The sequence below is a fragment of the Castor canadensis genome, chromosome 14 (genome assembly GCF_047511655.1).
Source record: "Castor canadensis chromosome 14, mCasCan1.hap1v2, whole genome shotgun sequence".
NCBI classification, from domain to species: domain Eukaryota; kingdom Metazoa; phylum Chordata; class Mammalia; order Rodentia; family Castoridae; genus Castor; species Castor canadensis.
In genome coordinates this window covers 30,227,764-30,240,991 of record NC_133399.1, presented here as the reverse complement: position 1 = coordinate 30,240,991, position 13,228 = coordinate 30,227,764, and the positions used below count along the sequence as shown (strand labels likewise).

The window sequence follows — 13,228 nt, the reverse complement described above, 5'->3', positions numbered from 1 at the left end:
CATATTCTACTGATGATGCTATTAACCTTTTCTAGAGGAACTGAGATCACACATTTCTTCTGTGAAATAAGTCTGCTGATAAATGTGGCCAGTTCTCATACCCTCATCAATAACATCTTTGTATATCTGACAACTGCTTTTCTAGGTGCAATTCCTGCCATTGGGATCCTCTTTTCTTACTCTCAGATTCTTTGCATCTTACTGAGGATGTCATCCCTTGAAAGCAAGTATAAAGCATTTTCCACCTGTGGGTCTCATCTCAGTGTGGTCTCTTTTTTTCTATGGATTAGGACTTAGGGTTTACCTGAGTTCTGCTGTGTCCCATTCTCCCAAAAGAAGCATGATCACCTCAGTTATGTACACAATTGTTAACACCATGCTGAACCCCTTCATCTAGAGCCTGAGGAACAAGGATGTAAAGGGAGCCCTGAGAAAACACTTCAGCAGAGCAGCCTCTCATTCTTAGAGACCACTGGACATAGAACAAATGAGACATGGTATCTACTTAGTCAAATGGGGTAAATTTTGCTATACTGTCACATTCATTCCTAAAACATGTTTCACTTCATCTACAAATAACCATTTTTCTATATGTATTGTTGTATTTATTTTTCTTTAAACCTCCTCAGCAATACGTTTTAATATTTACTTTCTAAATATGATCCATAAATTTCAAGTTTGGTACATTTTCCTGCAGATATTCCTGTGATCTCCAATTTGACATAAATTAAGTAAACAACTACCATGGTTTCCTCAGAAGATATGGCTTTAAAATCAGTATTTGTACCAGGATTTGCTTATTTTATTGTTTTTCCTGTAAGAAATGGAATGAAAATTATTAAAGAAATGTATTACTAAAATCACAACTTTGATTATCACTTTATTTGTATAATTTTCTTCAGTAAAATGTTTCTTGGACATGTTTACCTCATTTACAAAAGGAAATCATTGAGGTGGGATTGACCACAAGTGGATTGTGAGAATATCACACACTCTTGCTTTTGTTTTTCTGCTTGTAATATCAACATTTATTTGACTGATTCAGAAAACAGGAATCAATGTTTGACAGAGGGTGTTTTAATAGAATTCGCAGTAATAAAATGTGCATCCTAACTCTGAGATGTTTCTTTTTCTATGATACTTGCTCTTTTCCTTTATTTCCTCTTTTCTTTCCACTTTTCTTCCTTGCTTTTTCATTATGCCCTTGGTTTTCTCCTGCCTCATTTTCTGTCTTGTGTTGGTCAATATTACCTGTCTCTAATCTTTATACTTTTCACTGTAAATATACAAAGCATGCTCTTCAGTCATTCATCCATTGAGGGACTTGTGGGTAATTTCCATTTTATCAATTGTTAATAATTTTGCTATTCACTTGTAAGTACACTTTTAGACAACAATTATGTGCTGCTTTAATAATGTTTTTTGTAAATAAAAGACTGAGTACATGATGGTTGTCTTGTAACCTTGAGTTAACTAATGATGGCATAGTCATGAATGTATATAGGAGTCTGCTCTAAGGCTTTAGCACAATGATAAACTGCCTGACAATAAGTTTTTGAGAACCTTATTGGTAAGCATCAAATAACTACATTTTTATCAGTTGTTGTATATGTATATACTGACACTAATTTTCAAACATTGTTAAAATCTAGTGCTTGTGAAGAGAGAAAGAAAAAGGAGTGATTTTGAGTCTCTCACTTTGCTGTGCTGGGTGACAGAATCTTTTTGAATGCAGTTTTGGACAGTGATGCTTTTGATGCTTAATTTACTGTTGTGATTCCCATCTAAGTACATCAGCTTTCCTGAGTTGCTTTTTCACACTAAGAATCAAAGAAGTACCTGTGAAGCTGTAGTTCTTGAAACTGATTGAAATCAGGATTGTAATACAGATAGATAGATAGATTTAGTAATATCAATATAGATATAGATATAGAGATAAATGTAGAGGTAGAGGTAGGCACATATAGATAGAGATGTAGATGTAGATATACATATAGATACAGATACACATGGATATAGTTAGATATAGATGTAGATAGAGATAGAGATAGTGGTAGAGACAGAGGCAATGTCAATAAACATCAACATAGATATAGGTGGATATGAATCTGATATCTCATAATATGGGAATTGCATACTTACCCTTTTCAAAAAACAATACTATTTTTCATTGTATGTTGAAGTTTTTGTGACATTTTATATTTCAGATTTTGCAAATTTTCATTTTTCATGTCAGTGACCATGGACTTTGTACTTTCTAATGTATGAAGGTTCGCATATCATCATATCATTGAAAATCCATGCCATTTTCCAATTGTATAAAAATTATGGAATTCTGTTAACCAAAAATTAGTATATATTTTACTTTAGCCTCATATTTCTATGTAACTATCTGAACATCCTTTCAGACTTTTCTTTCAGGGAATGAATTTTCTGTGGAAAAACATAGTTTTGAAATGTTTGTTTACTTACCAATTATATGGTTATTATTTTCCATCTTATTTGTAAAAGTTCATTGTATCATCTGAATAATTGACCATAATCAGGTGCTTGGTTTAAAAGTATGATGCAAATTCTGCATATTAATTTTTATTTTGCTGAAATGTGAAATTTATTGTTATTAACTGTATTTCTTTTTTACATTAAACACAATACAACAATTTATTTAGATGCTTAAGGTGAATTCAAAGAGAAATAAAGATAATAAAATTATATGCACTGCAACAGTGTGACTTAAAGTAGATGATATAAAGGAAGCACCACTATGGTGTGTAAAAATAAAACTCAATATCCAAAACACAGCACTCAATTGTGCTTGCTGCTTCAACACAACACACTTATACACAGATCTAAAAGTTGTCAAATATAGTAGCTACAAAGTCAATTCTTGTATGTGACATTAGCTTAAATATTTTCAGAAACATCTAATGTTTTGTTTTTGACAGGTGTACTATCAAGTAGGACAAGAAAACTTCTATGATACGAGAGAGTACAGAAATATCTCTTATGTGGCTGGACTCTGTTGCAAGATTGTACAAGGTTATCTGAAAAAAACTAAGCTTGACGTAAGTTCCAAAGTAGCTCATTTTCAAGCTTCTGCTAGGTAAGCTACATATAGCATTTATGACACAGCAAGACAACACTAAAAAGGAAACAAATCTATGATGGGGAACACAATAAAAATATTGTAAGCATCACTTGACTAGGTCTAAAAGACTATATAAGTATACATTTCAACTGTTCAGAATGAATATGGGAAACAAGGTTGATTTTCCCAGAGTCTACTATACCCATTAAACTGGTTGCTTATGGTTTTGACCCTAGACTACCTACCATGTAAATCAGGGTAATACTTCTCACAGAAATCCAATCAAATATTTTAAAGAGGGAATGAAAAGCTGAAAAGACAGACATGATAAACCTCTGCTTTTCCCTGTGTGCATTCATGAGAAAGCAGCTTACTGGTTTTTCTCATTTACTGACAGCCAGAGAAGGGTCCTTTATGATTGAAAAGCAAAGTGGGCAAAGGGTTTTTCCAACATCTTTTTTATAGGGCACTGATGGTTGAGATGAACTTTTAAGAGGGGTGTCTGCTGTCTCTTGAACTTCTGACTGTGGCTTTAGAGGAACTGTAGGATTATTCTGATCATAGTAAGCAACAGATAAGCTGGTGCATTCCATAGATTGTACATGATAACCAGGAGATGAATTGTCATAGCTCTGAACCATTTGCATGTGTGCAGCCATCTTTTCCATGTTATTGAAAGTTGAAAGACAATATGAAAGTTGAAAGACCATGAATTAATATGTGGTTAAGCAATGTATCTGTGGGCAAATAGTGATTACAATACAGGAATTTGTTTGTAAAATTGTGCATTTTCATAATGTAGTTGGTGACTGCTGAGATTTTCTCAGCTTTATGTTCTTTTTCAAAGTGCATTCTATATATTTTTTCAAGGAAAAGCTCATAACAGGTTGTATATATTTTCTATTTTTGGGTTGCAGAAGTGTTGGGTTGGGGAAGGCCTGTGCCAGCTGATGGAGGTTTGTAGCTGGATTCACTTAATACTCTGGATGTCTGTGACTCGGAGAGGGATGGAGACTAACTGGCCTGATGGGAGGGCAGAGGAATTAGGAGCTTGAAAGGAGTATATGGCTCTACTTGGTCCCAAGCCTGTGTAACCTTCCATTTCTACTTGGAAGTAACTGCTTCACAGAATGAAAACAAATGCATTTCCACCAAGACCCAGTCTCATTGCCTGACCAACGTTGTAGCACTGACCCACAGACATGACTCCATAACTGTTCTGCTTCAGGTAAACATTAGACATCATTTTGACTCCTGTGGAATTTAAGCTAGGTTTTAGTGTTGACAGTCAATTCACCATCTGATGTGATAGTAAAGACTGGACATTTTGGGGAAGCAAGAGAACCAATTCTTGGGAGTCCCATGACCTTCTTCTCTTGAGGGTTAGTCAGCATCAAGTGTTTGGTTTGGCGAACCATTATATTTTTGTTCCTGATCATGGCATTTTCCTGATCGCCTATGCATTCATGGTCTGTGATGACATGCTGTTTCAAAGCTTCAGAGGACTTTGGTATGAGAAGTCCTTACTTCCTGTGAATACTACACTCTGCCCCAGAGTTTCACACAAGGAAACAGTACCGTTGAGTGACATTTCTTATATCTTTGCTAAGTGAGGTGATAGTACAGGCTGAAAATGTTTCCTTTAACTGTGCTTCCTAACTATTTCATAAAGAACATCTCAGTAAGTGTACTTCTTACAGTAAAAACCACTTGCTCTACACTATCAGCCTGAATAGTTTTAAGGCCATAATTTTTGTTTTTATCTTTGCAAGTGCTAAGGCTGCTACTTGGTGTGCTGGCATTTGAAGTATGAAATGTTTTGATGTGTTTCCAAATTCATTTTGTCTGCATTGAAGGAACAGTAGGGACAATTAGGAGAATCCTATTCTCAAAGTCTTCACTATGTACATTCAGGAAATGACTTGTAGAAAGAGAAGAATTTTGAGAAAAATTGACAAGCATTGCAGCAAAAATGTTCTGTCCCATAGTCCTGATTTTTTTTTGTAAGTGCAGGGACCCATAGTACTACATTATCCCATGTAGTGATTTTAAAATAAAAATGATTAGGTTAAAACTGTTTAAAGTTTTCTACATGCTCTTTACAGTATTCCAACCCAATGTCATTATGTATTATTTGACAATTTTCTAGTACTTTCTTAAATGTCCAGAATTGTTGACAGGAAGTTGGAACATAGTTTATTCAACTTAAAGCACCAGAATTTCAATACAAAATGTCAAAATAGACGTAAACAGAAAATCTCAGCCAAGTCAGCATAAAAGGTGATGCAGAGATTAAAAATCTGAATGCATCTAAGGTCTGCCAGGTGATCCTATCACATATATCTAAATTTGGGGAGTGTGAGATGGGTAATATGTCCCATCTTACCTCATTTTAAATAGATATATTTGCAGTGTTCCATAGGCTTAAGGACTCTTGCTGTCAGTGGAAGAGGACAAATGGTATGAATTGAGAATGTAATCCAAAGAACAAGGCAGGAAAAGGATTCCAGATCCTTAAAATAGCATAGTGGCATAACCACTAGGCAAACTATCCGTTCAGAACAAAAAGTACAAACTACCCCATGAAGTTGGGGCTTTGGTTCAGCACTGTTCATTTCACACCCTGAATCAGTCCCTAGATGTGGCAGAGAGGACAATGGTGGGGAGGAAGTGCTCAGGGCCTCTATCCCTCTGACTTCAGCTTCATGGGCTCCTGCTAGCACCACAGCTACTGCAGGGATGCATGGTGGACACAGCAGGACTCCCTCCAATCAATCTATTGTTAAATATATTTCTTATGACATCCAAAATTCTCTGTTTTTAGAGACAGGGTCTCACTATGTTGACCAGGCTATTCTTAAAATCATTATTACCCAACCTCAGGCTCCTGACTTGCTTGGATTGCAAAAGTTAGTCATATGGCTAAAACGAAATCTCTGAAGTTATTTCCACATAACACAAATTATGTGCCATTTAACCAGCACCTAATTAATCCACAATCACACATATTCTGGTAGACACCATTTCACACTGTCTCTGTGAGTTCTGCTTGTTTGTATACATATATAAGTGGGCTCAAATGATGTTTATTGTTTTTGGTCTGACTTCATGGTGTACAGATTTTCCATGTTGTAGAAAGCAACAGGATTATTTTATTTTTGTCACTAATCAGAGGGCTATTGGGAACATGACTACTTATCTTCATCTCTTCATCTGATCATGAACAATGTGGCCATTGTGAATAGTGCTGGCATGATAATGAGATGCACATATGTCTTGCACACATATCATAAGCTTTGAAATTATTGGATACTATGTTAGTCCTACTTTTATGATTTTACATTTATTTTGTGTTGAACAATTAATTTTGGCAAAAACAAGTCAACATGAGATAAAAATAACATTAATTTGTTGCAATAATCTTATTTTAATTTTTTGAGGGAACTAATTATTGTTTTCCATATTTACTACACAAATTTATATGGTCAACAAAGGCATTCATGAGTCACTTTTTTCATACCTTCATGAAAATTTATTATCTTCTGCTACTATTTTAATAATTGTCCTTCAAACAGATATGAAGTGATATTTGATTGTGTTTTAAGTTATCATTGCCCCTTGTTGATTTGTATGGTAGAGCATGTTTTCTTATTGCTGTTGGCCGTAGCTCCAGTATGCACAATTTTTTGAATAAGAACTATAATTTATAGTCTTCAAAGATAAAATAAACAAAATATTTGAATCACATCAAAGTACAAATGTTATGAACATTAAGGCAAGGAAAATCATTTAGAAGAGTAACAGACAATAGCAAACCTATGGAAAGAGGAGTTATTAAGTGAAAGGTGTAAAGTTGCTGTGGGCTTAATATACTAAAAATAATGAGCAATTTAATAACAATGAAACAAATAGCCTAACCAAAAGTGGACCTAAAGCCTAAATTGATATTCTAAGAAGAATAGAAATTACCAAAAATTATAAGCAATTAAATATCACTAGTCTTTACAGTAAAGCAAATAAACCAAAATAATGTACAAATTCAAATCTATTACAATGCTATTACAATGGATATTATCAAAAGAAAAAGAAAATTGTTCCTCAGGGTGTAGGGGCATGGAAAACCTTTCACAATGTGGGTAGGGATGAATATTATTTCAAACTTTATAGAAAACAACATAAATTGCTCTGACACTTAAAGAGCTAGTATATGATGCCTCAAGCACACTACTGCACAGATATTCAAGAAGAAAACTCATCATTTCAGATATTGGATTAATATATTTTATCCACTTTGAATTGGTGCTGTTACAAAGTGAAGGAATCAAATTTCAGTCTTCTGCATGTAGAAATCCAATTTTCTCAGTACCATTAGTTGAAGAGGCTTTCTTTTCTCCAACATGTTTTAGGCTACTTTGTTGAAAATCAGATGACTGTAGCTGAGCAAGTTTGTGTCACAGTTTTCTATTCTATTCCTTTGCTCTTCATGTCTTTCCAGAGGTCTTAGCTTAGGTGTATCTCAGGTCAATTTTAAATCTCTCTTCAGTTTCCCTTGTAGGCATGAAAACAAGGACTGACTTGATGTGTCATTTTGAGACTCACTGAACTGATGACAAAACAAAGATGAGGGTATATCTGCAAATGTTTCCTAGAGATAGAGAAAGAGTTATGTTGAGCTATTTTGTGCCCAAGTTTCCTGCCATATTTTTATTATTTACATCGATCTTTGCTATACTGGACTCTGCCAGAAGAATGAATGCTCTGCCCTGTGATCTAAAAAGAACAGTAGAAGGAACACAGGCTCTCTCCTTGGTGTGATGGAAATTAAAATGATTAGTTGGCTTGTCAAGGGAAGAAGTAGAAGTGAAACTCCAAACAGAAGACCTCTGCCCATAATGACCACAACTCAAACACTGCTTTACTCATTTTTCCTAAGAGCCTTGTTAAAATTACATAAACATAACTTTATCACTTTCTCTAAACTAAAAAATGTGGAGACATATTTGTAGAGGAACTATATGGACTATAACTAATTCATCTACAGATGAAGTACCTACACTACTTAAAATACCAAGCCCAGAGCGTTGCATTTAAGAAGTTCTCAATAAATCTTCAACTCTATGCTTATCTTTGCCTTTATATTCCCCTGGGAGAGCTGAAGAAATAGTTAGGAGGTATGCATTTTCTTTTAACATGGGTAATATTTTTATTGAAAGTAGAACCAATGTGTATGGAAACTAAGGATAAGATTTCTTATAACCTCCTAACAAGTAAACCATAATATCACAGCCCTCATAACTAAAATATTATATGTTGGTTCTCTCCCATCCTGCTACCAACACTGCCATATCATTCCTTAATATGAGGAAACAATGTTTCTGCTGGTCCTTCCTCCTTCAATGTCTCCCTCAGATCTTACTGTTTTGCATTTCTTCCCTTCTGTGTCAATAAATGGGTAAATGAACTGAACAGACAATTATCAAAGGAAGAATGACAAATGGACAATAAAAAATGAAAAAAATCCTCAACAAAATTGTCCATCAAGTAAATGTAGATTGACACAACATTGAGAATCCACATCACTCCACCCAAAATGGCTAACATCAATACAACAAAGACCACCAACTGTTAGCAAGGATGTGGGTAAAATTGGACATTTCTCCAGTTTTGGTGGAAATGTATAATAATGTAGCTGGTATGTAAAGCAGTATGGAAATTCCTCAAAAAAATAAAATGTTTTACATATGTTGAATCATTCTTGCATCTCTGGAATGGAGCTGACTTGGTCATGGTGTATGGTCTTTTTGATGTGTTATTGAATTCTGTTTGCCAGTACATTGTTGAGAATCTTTGTATCTATATTCAATAAAAATGTTGGTCTGTAATTCTCTTTTCTGGTTGCATCTTTATTGGGTTTTGGAATGAGTGCAATGCTGGGTTTAAAATGAGTTTGTTGGTGCTCCTTCCCTTTCTATTCCATTGAAGTGTTTGAAGCATATTGGCAATAGTTCTTTTTAAAGGTTTATTTAATTTGGCCATGAATCCATCATTTTCAGGGCTTTTACTGTGAGGAGACTCTACTTACTGCTTCATTTTCATTGCTTGTAGTAGTTATATTTATGTGGTTATTAGTTTTTGTTTTTACTTCTTCCTCACTTACTTGTCTGTTTGGTCAAAAGGGTTTATTCTTTCTTGGGTCTTTCTGTCTCACTCTAGTTTCTTCTTCTGTGTATAAAAGTCCTTTTACTATTTTCTGCAGTGCTGGCGTGGTAGTCATGAATTCCTTCAGCTTTTCCTAGTTGAAGAAGGTTCACTTTGTCCTTCTGTTAGGAAGGATAGTTTTACTGAATAATCCTCCTTCTGTGAATGTGCTAAAAGAAACAATAGAGCCAGTTGCACAACCATGTGAATTGCAGCAGTATTCCCAATAGACAAGCTATCAAAAGTGGCCAAATGCTGCCCAAATGATAATTGAATTAAAAATGTGGTATATATACAGAATAGAGTTTTATTCAACCATAAAGATGAACAAAATTATGTTGTTTGAAGACCTAAGACAAGGGAAAGAAGACTAAAACCTTGAGAGAAAAATAAACACATATTACTTTCAAAGAAGCAAAAATGTGATCAACAGCTGATATTCAACAGAAATGAGTAAAGACAGAAGGCAATGTATTAACATCCTTAAATTGCTTAAAGAATATAACTGACAACCTCAAACTGTGGAGCTATACGTACAACTTGTGAAAAAGAAAGAAAAATACAGACATTTTCAAACAAATCAAGACTTAGTGAATTGTTTTCATACACCTTACATAAAGAGATAGAAAAAAGATTCAAACCATAACATGGACGTGAAAAAGATAAATCTTTTTCAAAATATCTATAAAAGATAAATCTATGTATATGCTTAAAATAATGCATGCATAGTAGAATTAAAATACTTTGTAAAATTTAATTGATGCATGTAAAACTTCTACACATCACAGCATGATATAAAGGTATGTCACGTGAAACAAATTTTAGGCTATTGGAGCAGAAAAAAGTTATGTTGTCTGCCGGTAAATGGATGGAACAGAACATTGTGTTAAGTGAAGTAAGCCATGTTGAAGATGTCAGAAGTCAAATGCTTTCATCATATGTTGAAAGTACATCATAACATATGTTTTATATACATATATAATATGGTATTGTATAATGTATAATATTTAACACACATATATACACATATGTATATGTATACATGTATACACATATATGTATATACATGTATATATTTTATATTAGTGCATCTGTTTGAGTGGAATATGGGATGTGGTAAAGAGAAAGCATTCCATCTGTATATGAATATGTATAATATAATCCACTCTAAGCTATTGAATAATAGGGGAACACAGTGATAAAGAGTAAATAATACAGGGATTAATCTGATAAAATCATGATTTACACATGTCTGAAATCCAAAGGTGATCACCCCTTGGATTATTAATAAACATTTCTTAAATGAGGGACAGAAAGATAAAATAGATCTTTTACACAAGTGGGTACCAGTAGGAGGAAGAATGGCATAAGGAAAGGGTGAATGATTGTGAACATGGTGATGTATTCTGTATTCAAATTTGCAAATAGAATAATTTAATGTGTTGAAATTGCTTTAATAAGAGAAGATAGGAGATGTGGATAAATGATGTACTGTTTAAGCAATTAAGATGTATTTAAGTACATATATAAATATCACAATGTATCCACCTTTATAACTATTATATGCAAATAAAATGAACAAAATATATAAAGTTATTCTAAGCAATATATTTCACAATACGTATTTACCCTGAAAGGTACTATTATACACTGGAGTGTGATTTTAAGTCTATATGTGAAATATGTATATCAGCTTCAAATGATTTTATTGATCCAGTGAATTACCTGAAGGAGTATCATAATTCAATTTCACACTTATATTCAAGAATATCTGTTCAAATTTCTGGTGCCTCTCTCCCTATCACTCAAGTTTTTATTTCATGTATTATTTGGGTAGAGGCAACTTAACTTCCAAGTGCTGAAGTATATTCGGTTTTACTAATGTGTCTTTGTTCCCATACATAAGCAGTCATTATGAACACATCAACTTCTTCATAATATATTTCAACTAAATACTCTTGTATTTTGTCTGTGGACCATTCTGTTATGACAAATTACCAAACTCTTGCATTACATAAGAATTAATATTTCTATTTGACTCAACTGTAGAAGATTTTATAGCATAGGAATGAGGAAATAAACATTTTTGTCATGGGTCATGGATTTGCTATAATATATAGAATTCCTGTAAAGCTGTCCAAGTCTCTCAGCTATACATCTACTGATACAAATAATGTGTACCTCCATAACCCACATGGCACATAAGTGATATTCTCTCACTACACTCATCTTATTTTTTATGGTCTTTTCATCTTCAAAATGGGATAATTTTATTTCATCCTTTGCTATTTGTGTTCACTTTATTTCTTTCTTCTGTCTTATTGTGAAAGTATTCACAAACCAATGTATGGAATCAGCCTATATACACAATTTAATGTATATTATTGATCCATAAAGAACACAACTATAATGTTTATAGAAAAATGAATGGAAATGGAAGTGGAAATCACAGTGTTAAGGGTATTATTTCAGTTTCAGTAGAACCAATATTGTGTGTTTGCTATCATACATGGAATCTAGAATTAAAAAAAAATGAAAGTGGTAAAAGGACTGTAATTGGTGAGGCAAACTGAAAGGTGCAAATGTAAGAAGAGAAGGTGATAGGAGCTGAACATGTTTGAAGAAAAATGTATACACATATTAAAATGTCATCATGAAATACATTAGGTCATGCAATTCATATATGTCCATAAAATGAAATGAAATAAATAATTATATTTCCCTCAAACTTTAAAAAGCATAAATAATGGCTTTTATCTAAATTCATATCAGTTGAAGAAGACATACAATTGCCAACAATGTTTGTGAGGCTTATGGAAAATAACTCAGCAACACTAATGAGTACAAGAATGTAAATTAACACCACAATGACGCATCATATCACAACTGTAAGAATGGCTCTTATCATAAAGAATAATGATAATGAAGGTTGATAAGCACTGGAACAAATGGCATCACCTAGCCCTAGTAGTAGGAATATATATCAGTGCAATAATATAGTGTGGTGTTTATTCAAAAGTTAAAAATGGAAACACTGTATGATACAGTAACCCCACTATTGCATGTATGTATAAATGATGTGAAATTTGTTTGTCAAAAGTACCTGTACTCCCATTTTTTGAGAAAATTACCCACAAAACTCAAGATAAAGAACCAAACTAATTGTCCGTCCTGAGAGTCATATACAAAAATATGGCAAAAAATATACTGTAGAAAACTACTCGGGCATAAAAAGAAAAGAATCCTGTCATTTACTTTAGAACATGAATTAACCTGTAAAAAAATTTGTTGAGACATGGGGCAGGAATAATAGAACAAACATCAACTGACATCAATTATATGGGAAATGTTATTAGTTAAAATCATTTCAACAGAATGTAAGATGGTGACTATCCAAGGCTCTGAAGTGATGTGTTAGTCATGAATATTGTACAAGAACAAAAAGTTTCAAATACACAAGTGCAATAACTTTAAGAGATGTACTGTGCTTGATGATGAGTGCAGGTAATGACAATGAATTGCGTACCTAAAAATAGAATTTATCATTCCAAATGGAGAAAATATTTGCAGCACACATATAGAAAGAGGCAAGTATACAGAATAAGTATAGTATTTCCTTCAGAGAAAACAAATATGCAATCAAATTAAGAAGAACATTAAGCAGTAAGTTTAGTGGAATCCTTGTCAGTATGCAATATAATTGATTTCTGCCAAGACAGAAATCTATGAAAGCTTGTATGAAATCTCACCAAAAGTGGAATTTTATTGGCAATTTATAAGGAAAATAATTTTAAAAGGAATTAATGAGGGAGTTATAGGGAAGAAATAAAAATAAGCACATGAAAATTCTTACAAATTGTGGTAATAGAGAAATTTAACCATGACTTTTAGGAAGTAAAAGACCCAGGATATTGAAATTCATAACATTTGCCTTACAAATAC

At 33.3% G+C, this 13,228-nt stretch overlaps 1 pseudogene; it reads right to left on the bottom strand.

Annotated features, from left to right (window-relative positions):
- Positions 1–3,471: 3,471 nt before the first annotated feature.
- LOC109680852 (activity-dependent neuroprotector homeobox protein pseudogene) lies at positions 3,472–5,281 on the bottom strand (annotated as a pseudogene).
- Positions 5,282–13,228: the final 7,947 nt, after the last annotated feature.